At 39.8% G+C, this 17,587-nt stretch overlaps 1 pseudogene; it reads left to right on the top strand.

Moving 5' to 3' along the window:
- The first annotated feature begins 8,938 nt into the window (after positions 1 to 8,938).
- LOC102547980 (uncharacterized) overlaps positions 8,939 to 17,587 on the top strand; it is a 148,224-nt pseudogene continuing 139,575 nt past the window's right edge.

Genomic DNA, 17,587 nt, shown 5'->3' with positions numbered 1-17,587 from the left:
TTTTTTCCGATCTGTATCCCCTTGACCTCCTTTTGTTTTCTGATTGCTCTGGCTAGAACTTCAAGAACTATATTGAATAAGTAGAGAGAGAGAGGGCAGCATTGTCTAGTCCCTGATTTTAGTGGGATTGCTTCAAGTTTCTCTCCATTTGGTTTAATGTTAGCAACTCGTTTGCTGTATATGGCTTTTACTATGTTCAGGTATGGGCCTTGAATTCCTATTCTTTCCAGGACTTTTATCATGAAGGGCTGTTGAATTTTGTCAAATGCTTTCTCAGGGTCTAATGAAATGATCATGTGGTTTTGTTCTTTCAGTTTGTTTATATAATGGATCACGTTGATGGTTTTCCGTATATTAAACCATCCCTGCATGCCTGGGATGAAGCCTACCTGGTCATGGTGGATGATTGTTTTGATGTGCTCTTGGATTTGGTTTCCCAGAATTGTGTTGAGTATTTTTGCGTCGATATTCATAAGGGAAATTGGTCTGAAGTTCTCTTTCTTTGTTATGTCTTTGTGTGGTTTAGGTATAAGAGTAATTGTGGCTTCGTAGAAGGTATTCGGTAGTGATCCATCTGTTTCAATTTTGTGGAATAGTTTGGATAATATTGGTATGAGGTCTTCTATGAAGCTTTGATAGAATTCTGCACTAAGCCCGTCTGGACCTGGGCTCTTTTTGGTTGGGAGACCTTTAATGACTGCTTCTTTTTCCTTAGGATTTATGGGGTTGTTTAACTGGTTTATCGGTTCCTGATTTAACTTCGGTACCTGGTATCTGTCTAGGAAATTGTCCATTTCCTGAAGATTTTCAAGTTTTGTTGAATATAGGTTTTTATAGTAAGATCTGATGATTTTTTGAATTTCCTCTGAATCTGTTGTTATGTCTCCCTTTTCATTTCTGATTTTGTTAATTTGGACGCACTCTCTGTGTCCTCTCGTTAGTCTGGCTAAGGGTTTATCTATCTTGTTGATTTTCTCAAAGAACCAACTTTTGGTTCTGGCGATTCTTTCTATGGTCCTTTTTGTTTCTACTTGGTTGATTTTCGCTCTGAGTTTGATTATTTCCTGCCTTCTACTCCTCCTGGGTGTATTTGCTTCTTTTTGTTCTAGAGCTTTTAGGTGTGCTGTCAAGCTGCTGACATATGCTCTTTCCTGTTTCTTTCTGCAGGCACTCAGCGCTATGAGTTTTCCTCTTAGCACAGCTTTCATTGTGTCCCCTAAGTTTGGGTATGTTGTACCTTCATTTTCATTAAATTCTAAAAAGTTTTTAATTTCTTTCTTTATTTCTTCCTTGACCAGGTTATCATTGAGTAGAGCATTGTTCAATTTCCAAGTATATGTGGGCATTCTTCCTTGATTGTTATTGAAGACCAGTTTTAGGCCGTGGTGGTCCGATAGCACGCGTGGGATTATTTCTATCTTTCTGTACCTGTTGAGGCCCGTTTTTTTGACCAATTATATGGTCAATTTTGGAGAAAGTACCATGAGGAGCTGAGAAGAAGGTATATCCTTTTGCTTTAGGATAGAATGTTCTATAAATATCCGTTAAGTCCATTTGGCTCATGACTTCTCTTAGTCTGTCTACATCTCTGTTTAATTTCTGTTTCCATGATCTGTCCATTGATGAGAGTGGGGTGTTGAAAACTCCCACTATTATTGTGTGAGGTGCAATGTGTGTTTTGAGCTTTAGTAAGGTTTCTTTTACATATGTAGGTGCCCTTGTATTTGGGGCATAGATATTTAGGATTGAGAGTTCATCTTGGTGGATTTTTCCTTTGATGAATATGAAGTGTCCTTCCTTATCTTTTTTGATGACTTTTAGTTGAAAATTGATTTTATTTGATATTAGAATGGCTACTCCAGCTTGCTTCTTCTGACCATTTTCTTGGAAAATTGTTTTCCAGCCTTTCACTCTGAGGTAATGTCTGTCTTTGTCTCTGAGGTGTGTTTCCTGTAGGCAGCAGAATGCAGGGTCCTCGTTGCATATCCAGTTTGTTAATCTATGTCTTTTTATTGGGGAGTTGAGGCCATTGATGTTGAGAGATATTAAGGAATAGTGATTATTGCTTCCCGTTATATTCATATTTGGATGTGAGGTTATGTTTGTGTGCTTTCATTCTCTTTGTTTTGTTGCCAAGACGATTAGTTTCTTGCTTTTTCTAGGGTATAGCTTGCCTCCTTATGTTGGGCTTTACCCTTTATTATCCTTTGTAGTGCTGGATTTGTAGAAAGATATTGTGTAAATTTGGTTTTGTCATGGAATATCTTGGTTTCTCCATCTATGTTAATTGAGAGTTTTGCAGGATACAGTAACCTGGGCTGGCATTTGTGTTCTCTTAGGGTCTGTATGACATCAGTCCAGAATCTTCTGGCCTTCACAGTTTCTGGCGAGAAGTCTGTTGTGATTCTGATATGTCTGCCTTTATATGTTACTTGACCTTTTTCCCTTACTGCTTTTAATATTCTTTCTTTATTTTGTGCGTTTGGTGTTTTGACTATTATGTGACGGGAGGTGTTTCTTTTCTGGTCCAATCTATTTGGAGTTCTGTAGGCTTCTTGTATGCCTATGGGTATCTCTTTTTTTAGGTTAGGGAAGTTTTCTTCTATGATCTTTTTGAAGATATTCACTGGTCCTTTGAGCTGGGAGTCTTCACTCTCTTCTATACCTATTATCCTTAGGTTTGATCTTCTCATTGAGTCCTGGATTTCCTGTATGTTTTGGACCAGTAGCTTTTTCCGCTTTACATTATCTTTGACAGTTGAGTCAATGATTTCTATGGAATCTTCTGCTCCTGAGATTCTCTCTTCCATCTCTTGTATTCTGTTGGTGAGGCTTGTATCTACAGCTCCTTGTCTCTTCTTTTGGTTTTCTATATCCAGGGTTGTTTCCATGTGTTCTTGCTTGATTGCTTCTATTTCCATTTTTATTTCCTTCAACTGTTTGATTGTGTTTTCCTGGAATTCTTTCAGGGATTTTTGCGATTCTTTCAGGGATTTTTGCGATTCCTCTCTGTAGGCTTCTACTTGTTTATTAATGTTTTCCTGTGTTTCCCTAAGGGAGTTCTTCATGTCTTTCTTGAAGTCCTCCAGCATCATGATCAAATATGATTTTGAAACTAGATCTTGCTTTTCTGGTGTGTTTGGATATTCCATGTTTGTTTTGGTGGGAGAATTGGGCTCCGATGATGCCATGTAGTCTTGATTTCTGTTGTTTGTGTTCCTGCGCTTGCCTCTTGCCATCAGATTATCTCTAGTGTTACTTTGTTCTGCTATTTCTGACAGTGGCCAGACTGTCCTATCAGCCTGTGTGTCAGGAGTGCTTTAGACCTGTTTTCCTCTCTTTCAGTCAGTTATGGGGACAGAGTGTTCTGCTTTCGGGCGTGTAGTTTTCCTCTCTACAGGTCTTCAGCTGTTCCTGTGGGCCTGTGTCTTGAGTTCACCAGGCAGCTTTCTTGCAGCAGAAAGTTTGGTCTTACCTGTGGTCCCGAGGCTCAAGTTCGCTCGCGGGGTGCTGCCCACGGGCTCTCTGCGGCGGCAGCAACCAGGAAGTCCTGCGCCGCCCCTTCCGGGAGCTTCAGTGCACCAGGGTTCCAGATGGCCTTTGGTGTTTTCCTCTGGCGTCCGAGATGTGTATGCAGAGTGCAGTCTCTTCTGGTTTCCCAGGCGTGTCTGCCTCTCTGAGGGTTTAGCTCTCCCTCTCACGGGATTTAGGTGCAGAGAACTGTTTATCCGGTCTGTTTCCTTCAGGTTCCGGCGGTGTCTCAGGCAGGTGTCCTGCCACTCCTGGGCCCTCCCCCTCGGGAGCCCAGAGGCCTTATACAGTTTCCTCTTGGGCCAGGGATGTGGGCAGGGGTGGGCAGTGTTGGTGGTCTCTTCTGCTCTGCAGCCTTAGGAGTGCCCACCTGACCAGGCGGTGAGGTCTCTTTCCCACAGAGTCTGGGAGCAGAGAGCTTCTGCGGGCCAGGATCCGTGGGTGTGGGACTTCCGGTAAACACAGGACTTGCCTGGTCCTAGAGGAATTCTGCCCCTGTGTCCTGATTTCACCAGGCAGCTTTCTTGCCGCAGACAAGTTGGTCTTACCTGTGGTCCCGAGGCTCAAGTTTGCTCGTGGGGTGCTGCCCACGGGCTCTCTGCGGCGGCAGCAACCAGGAAGCTCCTAAGTTCTTTCTCTGCCAGTTCATTTGTATAAAAGAGGGCAAATGAAATTTTATATCCATACACTTTGCTGAAGTTGTCTATATTTTGTATGAGGTCTCTGGTAGAATTTTTAGGTCACTGATGTAAATTGTCCTCTGATCTGTGAATAGTAATACCTTATCTTCCTTTCAAACTTTGTTTTTAATGGGATATTTTTTACTTATATTTCAATTGTCATCCTCTTTCATGGTTTAATATCCATAATCCCACTATCCTACCCCCCCCTCTTTTCTATGAAGGTGTTGTCCTACCCATTTACCAACTTCCTTCCAGATCTCTGCCCTGAAATTCCCTTACACTGCGAGGTCGAGCTTTGGCAGGACCGAGGGCTTCTCCTCTCATTGATGCCCAACAAAGCCATCCTCGGCTACATATGCAGCTGAAGCTGTGGGTATGCCCATGTGTATGCTTTAGATGATTTATTCTCTGGGAGATCTGGTCATTTGGCATTGTTGTTCTTATAGGGTTGCAAACCGCTTCAGTTCCTTCCATCCTTTCTCTAACTCCTCTAATAATGACTCCATTCTTACTTCAATGGTTGACTTTGAAAGTCTGCCTCTTTTTTGTCATACTTTTGCAAAGCCTCTCAGGAGACAGCTATATCAGTCTTAGTGAATATATATATATATATATATATATATATATATATATATATATATATATATATATATGACCTGGATCCCCAGACGGGGCAGGCTTTGAATGGCCATTCCTTCAGTATTTGATCAAAACTTTGTCTCCATATATCCTCCTATGGATATTTTTGTTCCCCTTCTAAGTACGACTGAAATATCCATACTTTGTTTGTCCATCTTCTCGAGCTTCATGTCATCTGTAGATTGTGTCTTGGGTAATCCAAGCTTTTGGGCTAATATCCACCTATCAATGAGTGCATACCATGTGTGTTTTTTTGTGATTGGGTTACCACACTCAGGATGATATTTTCTAGTTCCATCCATTTGCCTATGAATATGATGAAATAATTGTTTTTAATAGCTGAGTAGTACTCCATTGTGTAAATGTTTATGGACAGGAAACCAGTAAAGGGGATAACATTTGAAATGTAAATTAAAAATTCAATAAAAAAATTCAACTAAGTAAAAAAAAAGTCACATTCTTTTCCTAGTGTTTGGAGGGCTCTATCCCTCCCATTTTTAATCATGCTTTTGAGTACATACACCTCATTTAAAATGCAGAGTGCATCACCCATCAGGGTGTACATTCCAGCACACCCTGAGGTTCATAAGGGCTGCCACAAGTATAGGGGAGGAGTTAAAGATGAGGAGCTATATGGGTATTGTTAGGTCACATCTAGCAAGAGCCATAACTTTTAGGGCTGCATTGACTAAATTCAGAGCGTGGACTGCTTCCTGGGCCAATATTCTTCTGGAAGATGGATTTTTGTCTGGTTTCAGGAGGTTGAAGAGTGGTTGAAGGGTGCTTGTGGGAAGGGAGAGCCAGGGTCGAAGCAAATTGAGGTTGCCTAAAATACATTGGAAGGAGGCAAGTTAATTTTTGATGGAAGAAAAGGGTGGATTTGAAGGGATGTATTGAGGTAAGGGAGATCTCTGTTTTGAAAAATGCAATAGTCAAAGTAAGTTAGTTTTTGTGAGGATCCATTTTGAAACCTAGGGCAGATAGGGAAGAAATCAGCTGGTCCTTACACTGGGAGGGGGAGGCTGAAGTATCTCCGCATATTAATATATTATCCATAGAGTAGTATATATTGAACCGTTTTTTAAAATAGGGCTTTAATGCAGTGGCTACAGCCTCCTGACAAATGATTGGTCTGTTATCCATTCCCTGTGGGAGGACAACCCATTCATATCATGAGGCTGAGTCAGAGTGGTTAATGGTGGGTTACTGAGATTGCAACGCATTCCTGTCTCAGGGGTGGAGAGAGATGGAAAAAAGCAATCTTTTATGTCTATTGCTAATAGGGGAACTTTGTGAGGAATGGCTGTGATGTGGGGTAATCCTCTTTGGGGGACCACCAGGTTCACATTGTTTTGTTAATTGCCACCAAATCTAGTAGTAAACTCCATCCTCCTGAACTCTTTTATTATAGCAAATGCAGGGGTATTCCATGGACTGTGTGAAGGGTGAATTTGTGTTGTAGCAACAGCTGTTTTTCTACCAGCTGTGCAAGGGCTCTACGTTTCTCCATTGATAGAGGCCACTATAGGATCCAGATGGCTTCATTGGTAAGCCAAGCAAGGCAGGGATTATTAAATCTAACAGGGGACCCTATGATTGGGGGTGATTTGGAGGATATTTTTTGAGTCTCCTTAGATATTACTTTCTTTACAGGTAATGTGCTCTATCCTTTTGTTGGATAGTAAGAACTACTTCTAAGGCTTGTAAGATCTCTCTTTCTAGATGATTGGTTGCTACGTGTGCCAACAGGGAATGTATAAGGCCAGTAGCTCCATCCAGGTCTTCCCACCTATAGGCCTGGCTGTTGATGAAGGCATGGGAAGAGCTCCCTGTGTCTAGGAGCTGGGCCACCTATGAGGCTTCTTACTCTCGTGGCTGAGGGCTGACCCTTCTGAAGTTTCATGCTCCAGTGGCTTACTGTCCTTATCATATACAACAGTACAGTATCTTCTCCAGTGGAAACATATTCTGCAGTAGGGACAAATTTTCTTAGGGGAATTAGGATCTGTTTTGTGGAGGGAGTTTTGTGGGCATTCATTCCTCCACTGTTGTGCCTCTCCACATTTGAAGCAGATCTATTCTGTTTTTACTGTTTTTACTGCTGCTACAAATGCCTGAGTCATGGATGTAACCTGGTGTCATGTGGTTCCTATATCTCAGGTTGCCACAATCCACTTATCGTGGTGCTCCTCCGTGAGACTCTGGAAAGCTAGTTGGGATTTAGAAGTCATACCTTCCCATAAAATGGTTTTAAGAAGAAGGTCTATGGATATGGAGTTGGAAATTATTCTTTCTAGTCCCACTTTATTTCTGAGAATAAAATCAGATAAGGGTTCTCCAGGATTTTGATGGAGAGACAGCAGGGTGAAGGCAGGGTCTTGTGACACTGAGGGTGGGGTTAGCCCATTCCAAGTTTGAGTTGCACAGAGGAGAACCTGTTTGTAATACCCTGCCAGCTGATGTGATCCAGTAGAAAATCTTCCTGGCCAAAGAGTTCATTAAAACACCAGGGGATGTCAACAGGGTCCCAATTTTGTCTGACTTGTTGATGACATTCATCTCGAAATAAGGCTTCCCACTCCAAAAATATCAGGCCTGGGAGGTTAGAATGGCAAATATCTCTCCAATCTTGCAGGTTGTTTAGGTTGACGATATGTCTCTGTAGAAGAGATTTTGGCCAGGGTGCATGAATGCCATCTTCCTTCACTGCCTGGCTGAGTTCTTTTAAGTTTGAGGCTTGCAATGGGTACCAGTTGAGTGATTTAGTTCGATTGAGGTTGATATTAACCGGGTATGTTTGAGCTGGGTTCTATTCCTACATTAGACTCCTGAGTAACAAGGGACCGGAGGTTTATTTTTGCAAGGGGATCCCGAAAGTTACAAAGTTGTTAGGTTGTAGATGGTTGGGGATATGGGATAAGGAGTTTGGTGGAGTTTTGTCTACCAGTTTTGTAGGTCTTTCATTTTGGTGTCTCACTGAAGTGGGTGGAGCGATACCTCTGTCTGGTTGCATGGAAGAGGAAGAGCAAGGGAAAAGGCAGGTGGAAGTATTTTTTGTTTGCTTGTTTGTTTTGTTTTTTAGTGGAGCCCTGCCCTTGGGTGGGTGAGGGAAGGGAAGGAGGAGCTGGCAGTTTATTTAGTATCCTCTCAGAAGCATAAGGAGGCAGGATTCTGTATATGGATTTTATTTCTCCTATTAGTTGGATAAGAGCTGTGAGATCTGAAATAGGGCAGTTTTTTTTTAAAGATTTATTTTATTTATTCCATGTATGTAAGTACACTGTTGCTGTCTTCAGACACACCTGAAGGGGACATTGGATCCCATTATGGATGGCTGTGAGCCACCATGTGGTTGCTGGGAGTTGAACTCAGGACCTCTGGAAGAGCAGTCAGTGCTCTTAACTGCTGAGCCATCTCTCCATCCCCGAAATAGGGCAGTTTTAAGGACCTTGATATTTGGGCTCTTCTGACTGAGTGGGCTCAGGAGCTCTGTTGCTATCAGACTGTCCTATTTAATATGGTCCATGCATTGCTGAATTTCAGCCAAGATCAGCAAAAAAAATCTTGGGTGAGTGTTTTTCTTTCTTGCATATCTCTGTTTTTGATGAGAGAAGTTACTCAGGTACATGAGTCCCAGCTATAAATATTGTCTTTGGCCATACATGGTGCTATCTGAAAGACTTTCCTCCCAAAACAAGGAGGCTTGTATTTTGGCTACTTTTATTCCATGGGATTTTAGTAGGGTACAATATCTCCCAACTGCTTTGGGGGATTCCACAGAGGTTCAAAATGCTAAGCCTTCCCACAGATTTATAAAAGAGCAGCTTCCCTATGGCTTTTAAGTGGCTCCTGCACTACCAGGTTTTCTTTTGGTTTTAAAAAGTAGTTAGATAGAGAGTTTTTACTAATACCCTTAGAAGGCTGTTAGGATTTAGAGAGGGTCTAGAGAGACCTTCAGCCAACACGAAGAATAGCTCTGGCCAGAAAGCTTCAGTTGACCCTTGAGTTTGCTCAAATCCACATGATGGTGCTGACTGAAAACACAGCATGAAAGACCATGCTGCTTTTCTTCAGAGTTGTGGTGCATGGTGGTGGTCCACTTTCCCACAGTATCTGTTTGTACAATATTTTCACTGTTCGAGCCCCATGAGGTTGCCAGATGTAGGCCTGTGTATGAGAAGCTTTCTGCAGAGTTTATTGGCCTTGCCAGGTGCAAGGGTTCAGGTCAAAGGGAGAAAACTCAAGCAGGGAGGGGGAAATACCTCTGTTACTGCAGCTGCTACAGCTGCTTCACCTCCATCTCCACCCCTCTTGCATCAGTTGCTCCAAGATGTTCACTGGCTGAGTCAGCAGGAGGCTAGATAACCAGCAAGAGATGCAGCTGAGCTTCTGGCAGTGATTTCTGGAGAGCAGATCTCTTCCCTAAGTGACACTCATAGCTTTTAGGGTGGAAGCTCTCAGACAACAGAAAAGTTCTTGCACACCTTTATTTCTTCTGCATAGTATTCTTATATACAGTGGGGTGGGTCAGTGTCTAATAGCCAATATTTCCTATTGGCTTGGTCTTAGAGCTTGTGGATACCTTATCTACATGTGGTAGGGCTTGGGGTGCTGCTCTTACGTGACTGATGGTCACAACCTATCTACAGGGGTGTGTGTGTGTGTGTGTGTGTGTGTGTGTGTGTGTGACAGTAGCCTGGTTTCCTGGTAGCTTAGGGAAACACCTACCATGCCTCAGAGTCAGCAAGGTTTCAAACCTCAGCTCAACCAGGAACTAGGATACCTTTCACATCCTTCTGCCCCACAAACATCAACAGAAATTGTATCCAAATGATTGAACTAAGAAGAGAGCTAAATGCATTGGTACATGTAATAAATGGGGAGTGCTTATTTTGTGCTAAATATAGTCAGGGAACTTTATATGCAACAATAAGGTAATGTTTATTATCTGAAAGTAAATACTTGACTAAGTTATGAGTAAATTATTGAAATGTCCACAAATTCTTATGATTTACATGTAGATTATGGATATTGCTAGTAAAGACTGTTTCCAAGTTCAACAGTCACTTTTACAAGGAGAAGTAGTTTGTTCCATATATATCTATGTATTTAAAGTCATGTTAATTGTGGCTTTGATTACAAATTATGTACATCTTTTTTATTTGTGCATTTCAGAAACATGTACAAATAAGAAAGTCATTCCACACTGCTAATTTGATATACATTGGTGTCCTTTCTGGCATGTAACTTTTATGTTCATATCTCTTTAAAAGGGTGTGTACACATGGATAACACTATACCTGCTTCATTTATGGACTTTGGACATGCATATTTTGCAATGTGGATTGTTGCTTGTTTTGCTTATATCTTCAGCAGAATTCAATTTGAAATAGTCACATTATAGTCAACTAACATAGTTTATAAGTGATATTTTAACATTCTTGTGCTTGTTGCTCTCATTAATTTTTATATTTATTCATTGAAAGGTAGATGATAAAAACATTACCTTACAAACTATAATAAATATTTTTCCTTATTATTAATTACAAGTATTAAAATTCTAAATTAATAGATACAAACTTTTTGTATTTGACAGATATGATGAAATTAAGAAAGATGGTATTGTTTCTACTTTCATGGATTGCCAGGCTTCTTATTCTGTTATTATAGTATGTTAAACACTAATTTATAGACTAGTTAAATGCAACTATATGAAATCAGGGTCAATATGTGAGATCTTAGTGCTCTATATACTGTGACTATTTTGCATCACAAATTCTTTTGTGTCTGTTTTTGACCTTGTTCTTATACAATATGATCTTCTGATTTACCAGTGGGAAGAAGTGCAACTACAAGCTGAATGCCCTGCTTAGCATCTTATCAGGTTTAGCATTTGAAAACTTCATTGCACACAATTTATGCTCATGTCTGTGGCAAATCAAAACAATATTGTAAAGTTTGTGTCTTTTAGACTATGGGAAGCTTATTATCCTCAAGAGTTCAATGTCTCTGGGACCCTAACAAGTATGTTAGTGTACACCTATATTGTTTCAACTTGGAACATTTCAACTGAAATTTTGTATGCACAGAACCTGATAGTAGAGGCTATTTTGACAAATCCTGTGGTTTTATTGCAATTGCAATTAAGATATGATGTATGAAAGATCCATTTGTGGAGATTCAGATACACTGCTACAAAATCACTGCCTTAATTTTGTCTTAGCAGCACGTTCACATTTATTTCTGTTTAGCTGGAATCACATGATAGATTGTTTTGGCCAAGCCAATCTCGACTTTCCACCTCATTTTTCTGTTAAGAAAGGAACTTTGAGAAGCCAATACTTAATGCCATGCCCCCAGCTGTATCCTATTATCAACCATGTCATACTTTGGTGTGATCATGCTTATCTATGAGATAAGCTCTTTGAAAATATAGAGTCATGTGCTTTTAAAGTGTTCCTTCATAAGGTCTAAAGTGTGGGCTCCTGCACTTTCACTATCTCTCAGAAGGTTCTTTGAAGTAATGCCCAGTTCACATCAGAAACTCACATAGTTCTCAAATTTTTCTAAATAAATTTATTATGTAGAAAGCATCTACTTGGTTTCCTGGGTCTGATTAGCTTTATATCATCCACCATATTTTAATCTCTTCATTTCTTTAAATGTATCATATGTAAAACTCCAAAAGCCATGATTACATGTTCAGGTTTTGCTAACAAGTAGTAGTAGTTAAAGGTACTTGTGAAATGCAAGTTTCAAAAATAAATGCCAGGTGACAGCATTTTCTAAGGAAGATTTTATTTACTAAAAGTAAAGTAATCACATTTCTCTTTTGTGATTATTACATTCTCTAGGATTATGAGGGCATAACTGGACTTCATAATGTTGGCTGTGTGGACAGTATGCATCATTTTCAGGGAATATTAAGGCTATTCTGAACACTTGGAATAGGCAACTCCAATTGATCTGGTTGGATGTTACAAATGCCTAGACATTTCCCATATGCTGTGATGGAACAAGAACCATGGATAGCTTATACAGACTTGAGTTTCTTGAATTACCTTCTGAATCTCTGCTTCCAAACTCATTAATTTTATAGGAAATGAAAATACCAAAAGGCCAGAGCCACTAACAGCAAACAAAAATTTTTCCTCTGTCCCCATAGAATGCAATGTAATTACAAGTAATCCATTATATTTCTGAAATTATCCACAGTATTTAACAGTCTCAAGTTTGTTTAGTAGTACAAACTCTTTTGAGACTAAAGATATTTTTAAAATGTGAGCCCTAAGCTGCTTATAAGTTGACAGAACTACTTTTAAGATACTATGATACAGAGTAAATATTTCCAATATAAATGAGGAAGGTCACAGAGCAAGGGAAGTGGTAACAGAAAAAATACATTAACACATCAGATTAACTCTGAATTCACCAGCACCATACTTGCTATCTAGCAGTATGAGGCAGAAAATTCTTTCTAGGCTTTAGGAGACCTGGCCTTCTGTCAAAGCCAGATGTATTAAGCAGTTTCATTATTGATCAGGCTCTACTACACATGTATAGATTTCCATGACAGGTACCTCATTTTTTGGCATGCTTATCCTGACAGACCCTACTACAGTTTGTGCTTCTTCTTAATGACGCATGAAGAAACCATTTCTGACACTCTTCTAGAGACTTAAATTCTAAAGCACATTTACTTGATCTTTGTGCTCTAAAAATTCAGTACCCTGTTACCATGTTGCCAACATTCCTCATTCAACTTGATATTGAGCCTGTTGTGTTGTTTGTTTGCTTGCTTATTTATTTATTTAGCATTATCTATACAATGTAGAGTCACCTGAGAAGAGAGAATCTCAACTGAGAAAATGCCTTCTATTAATTGCCTTATAAGAAACCCATATAGAAATCTCTTGATTAATGATTGATTGGGCATAATCCAGAGCTCTCTCTGTGAACACATGTGAAAATACAGTTCAGGGTTATAAAAGAATCGAGAAATTCATAGTAAGCAAGCCAGTAAACAGAGTTCCTCTATGGTTTCAACATCTGGTTTTGCTTCTAGGATTCTTCTTTCCTGATTCCTGTCCTATGTTGCAACAATGATTGAGTAGTAATCTCCTACTCTGGATTTCTTTGGTGAAAATATTAACCTTTTTCTTTTTATTCCAATTGATTTCATAGCTTTACATCGGGATCAAAGACTACATCCTCCTAGCCCCTTACACAACCTCTCCCTCTTAGCCCCCCTTCTTTTACATAGAAGGGGGAGGATACTTTATTATTACCCCCTTCCCCCCAGCCATATCACATCACTACAACACCAGGCACAATCTATTCCACTGAAGCCAGACTAGGCAGCCCAATTAATGGAACAGGATACGTGGACAGAAAACAGATTTAGGGACAGCCCCCACTCCAATTGTTGGGTAGGCTACATGAAGACTAATTTGTACATCTACTACATAAGTGTATATGGCCTTAGTTAAGCCCCTGCATACTCTTTTGTTAGGAGTTTAGTCTCTTTGATCCCTGTGGTCCCAGGTTATGTGACTGTAGATCTTGTTTCCTTGTCACATCAAGCTTCTTCAATTCCATCCCCCAATCTTCGACAAGACTCTGGTAGCTCTCTACAGTATTCTGTTGTGAGCCTCTGCATCTGTTTTGGTCTACTGCTGTATGGAATATTTCAGAGGACAGTTATAGTAAGCTCTTATCTGCAAGCATAACAGTAATATTAATAGTATCATGAATTGGTTGAGAATCCATGGCTTCTCAGGCAAGTGTAAGTGCCACACCTGCACATTAAAAGATTTAGCATAAGATGTATATACTTCATGCCTGGTTTTTGCTAGGTTATATCCACAAAACTTTACTGAAGGAGAAATCAAATGCTCCTCCCCCCCCTAGGTTTGGTCACTTAGTTTCCTCACTTAATTTTCTTGGGTAATACTACGAAGAACCAAACTTGCACAGATACTTTGGAGAGAAATTTGGTGAATTCTCAGAAACCTGGGAATATTTCTATCTCAAGAGTTAGCTATACTATTCCTAGGCATATATTTTAAAGATGTTCTACCATCCTATAAAGACACTTACACAACTTTTTTCATAGGAGCATTAATCATAATAGCCAGAAACTGGAAACAATCTAGATGTTCGTTAACTGAGCAATGGATAAAGAAAATGTGGTACATCTACACAATGGAATACAATTCAGCTATTAAAAACAATGGCATTGTGAATTTGGTAGGCAAATTGATAGATCCTAAGAATATCATGCCAAGTGAGGTATTGCAAATGACAGAGTTGGTACATATTCACTTATCAATGGATATTAGCCATAAAATAGAGGATACCCATGCTAAATTCCACAGACCCAAGGAAGCTAAACAAGGAATAAGGACCAAGTAAGGACATTTGAGTCTCATTTAGAAGAGGGAATAAAAGATTCATAAAAGGTAGATGGAGGTAGGGAACTGGGTTAAAGAGGGAATGGAGAAGGTGCTGTGGCCCATCCCCAGATTTTCTTCTTTCTTCTTGGTTCTTCTTGAGGCAGCAGAGGGGGAAAATCATCAGCGGGAGGTAAGATTTGGTCTTACAAAATACTTAGGGTTGCAGTTTAAAAATTAAATAATTTACCTATCTCAAGTCTGTCAATTTGCTTCAGTAGATGACCTGCCTTCTGAATTTCTCTGTGAAAATAAACTATTTTGCACCTCCTCATAAAACAGCAACAGATTGCTTATGATCGTATCATTCACAAATAGTGATATCTTGACTTCTTCCTTTCCAATTTGCAACCATTTGATCTCCTTTTCTTGCCTAATTGTTATGGCTAGAACTTTAAATACTATAATTAAAATATAGGGAGAGAGTGAACAGCGTTGTATTGCCCCTGATTTTATTAGGATTGTTTCACATTTCTCTCCATTTAGTTTGATTTTAGCTATTGGTTTGCTCTAAATTGCTTTTATTATATTTAGGAATGGATTGTGAGATTCTGATCTCTGCAATACTTTTAATACGAAGGGGTGCATTATTTTGTCACAGGCCTTTCCAGCATCTAATGATATGATCATGTGGTTGTGTTTTTGTTTTTTTTTATATTTGAGTATATTTATATATGGGATTAACTAGATGGATTTCTATATTTTGAACCATCCCTTGAATGAAGGTTACACGATCATCATGAATGATCATTTTGCTGTGTTATTGGATTCTGTTTGTGATGTTCTTTTTTTTTTTCTTTTAGGTTTAGGTTTAGGTTAGGGTTAGGGATAGGGTTAGGGTTAGGGTTAGGGTTAGGGTTAGGGTTAGTGTTGGGGATAGGGTTAGGGTAGGGTTAGGGTTAGGGTTCAGTTCGTTATATTCTTTTTTTAAATTTTTTTATTTTTTTTTATTAACTTGAGTATTTCTTATTTATATTTCAATGTTATTCCCTTTCCCGGTTTCTGGGCAAACATCCCCCTAATCCCTCCCCCTCCCCTTCTTTATGGGTGTTCCCCTCCTCACCTCAACCCATTGCCGCCCTCCCCCCAACAATCATGTTCACTGGGGGTTCAGTCTTAGCAGGACCAAGGGCTTCCCCTTCCACTGGTGATCTTACTAGGATATTCATTGCTACCTATGAGGTCAGAGTCCAGGGTCAGTCCATATATAGTCTTTAAGTAGTGGCTTAGTCCATGGAAGCTCTGGTTGCTTGGCATTGCTGTTTATAAGGGATCTCGAGCCCCTTCAAGCTCTTCCAGTTCTTTCTCTGATTCCTTCAACGGGGGTCCTATTCTCAGTTCAGTGGTTTGCTGCTGGCATTTGCCTCTGTATTTGCTGTATTCTGGCTGTGTCTCTCAGGAAAAATCTACATCTGGCTCCTGTCTGCCAGCACTTCTTTTCCTCATCCATCTTGTCTAATTGGGTGGCTGTATATGTATGGGCCAGATGTGGGGCAGGCTCTGAATGGGTATTCCTTCTGTATCTCTTTTAATCTTTGCCTCTCTATTCCCTGCCAAGGGTATTCTTGTTCCCCCTCTTAAAGAAGGAGTGAAGCATTCACATTTTGATCATCCTTCTTGAGTTTCATGTGTTCTATGCATCTAGGGTAATTCAAGCATTTGGGCTAATAGCCACTTATCAATGAGTGCATACCATATGTGTTTTTCGGTGATTGGGGTACCTCACTCAGAATGATATTTTCCAGTTCCAGCCATTTGTCTATGAAATTAATAAAGGCATTGTTTTTGATAGCTGAATAATATTCCATTGTGTAGATGTACCACACTTTCTGTATCCATTCCTCTGTTGAAGGGCATCTGGGTTCTTTCCAGCTTCTTGCTATTATAAATAAGGCTGTTATGAACATAGTGGAGCACGTGTCTTTTTTATAAGTTGGGGCATCTTTTGGGTATATGCCCTAGAGAGGTATAGCTGGATCGTCAGTTAGTTTAATGTCCAATTTTCTGAGGAACCTCCAGACTGATTTCCAGAATGATTTTACCAGTCTGCAATCCCACCAACAATGGAGGAGTGTTCCTCTTTCTCCACGTCCTCGCCAGCATTTGTTGTCACCTGAGTTTTTGATCTTAGCCATTCTCACTGGTGTGAGGTGAAATCTCAGGGTTGTTTTGATTTGCATTTCCCTTATGACTAAAGATGTTGAACATTTCTTTAGGTGTTTCTCAGCCATTCAGCATTCCTCACCTGTGAATTCTTTGTTTAGTTCTGAACCCCATGTTTTAATAGGGTTATTTGACTCCCTGCGGTCTAACTTCTTGAGTTCTTTGTATATTTTGGATGTAAGCCCTCTATCTGTTGTAGGATTGGTAAAGATCTTTTCCCAATCTGTTGGGTACCATTTTGTCCTAACCACAATGTCCTTTGCCTTACAGAAGCTTTGCAGTTTTATGAGATCCCATTTGTCGATTCTTGATCTTAGAGAATAAGCCATTGGTGTTTTGTTCAGGAAATTTTTTCCAGTGCCCATGTGTTCGAGATGCTTCCCCACTTTTTCTTCTATTAGTTTGAGTGTGTCTGGTTTGATGTGGAGGGCCTTGATCCACTTGGACTTAAGCTTTGTACAGGGTGATAAGCATGGATCGATTTGCATTCTTCTATATGCTGACCTCCAATTGAACCAGCACCATTTCCTGAAAAAGCTATCTTTTTTCCATTGAATGGTTTTGGATCTTTTGTCAAAAATCAAGTGCCCATATGTGTGTGGGTTCATTCCTGGGTCTTCAATTCTATTCCATTGGTCTTACCTGTCTATCTCTGTACCAATACCATGCAGTTTTTTATCACTATTGCTTGGTAATACTGCTTGTGTTCAGGGATAGTGATTCCCCCTGAAGTCCTTTTATTGTTGAGAATAGTTTTAGCTATCCTGGGTTTTTTGTTATTCCAGATGAATTTGCAAATTGTTTTGTCTAATCTTTGAAGAATTGGATTGGTATTTTGATGGGGATTGCATTGAATCTGTAGATTGCTTTTGATAAAATGTCCATTTTTACTATATTAATCCTGCCAATCCATGAGAATCGGAGATCTTTCCATCTTCTGAGGTCTTTTTCAATTTCTTTCTTCAGAGACATGAAGTTCTTATTGTCCAGGTCTTTTACTTGCTTGGTTAAAGTCACACCGAGGTACTTTATATTATTTGGGTCTATTATGAACGGTGTTGTTTCCCTAATTTCTGTCTCTGCTTGTTTCTCTTTTGTGTAGAGGAAGGCTACTGATTT

Source organism: Rattus norvegicus, chromosome X (genome assembly GCF_036323735.1).
Source record: "Rattus norvegicus strain BN/NHsdMcwi chromosome X, GRCr8, whole genome shotgun sequence".
NCBI lineage: Eukaryota > Metazoa > Chordata > Mammalia > Rodentia > Muridae > Rattus > Rattus norvegicus.
Note: the sequence above shows the minus strand (reverse complement) of the source record. Positions and strands in the feature narration are given on the sequence as shown.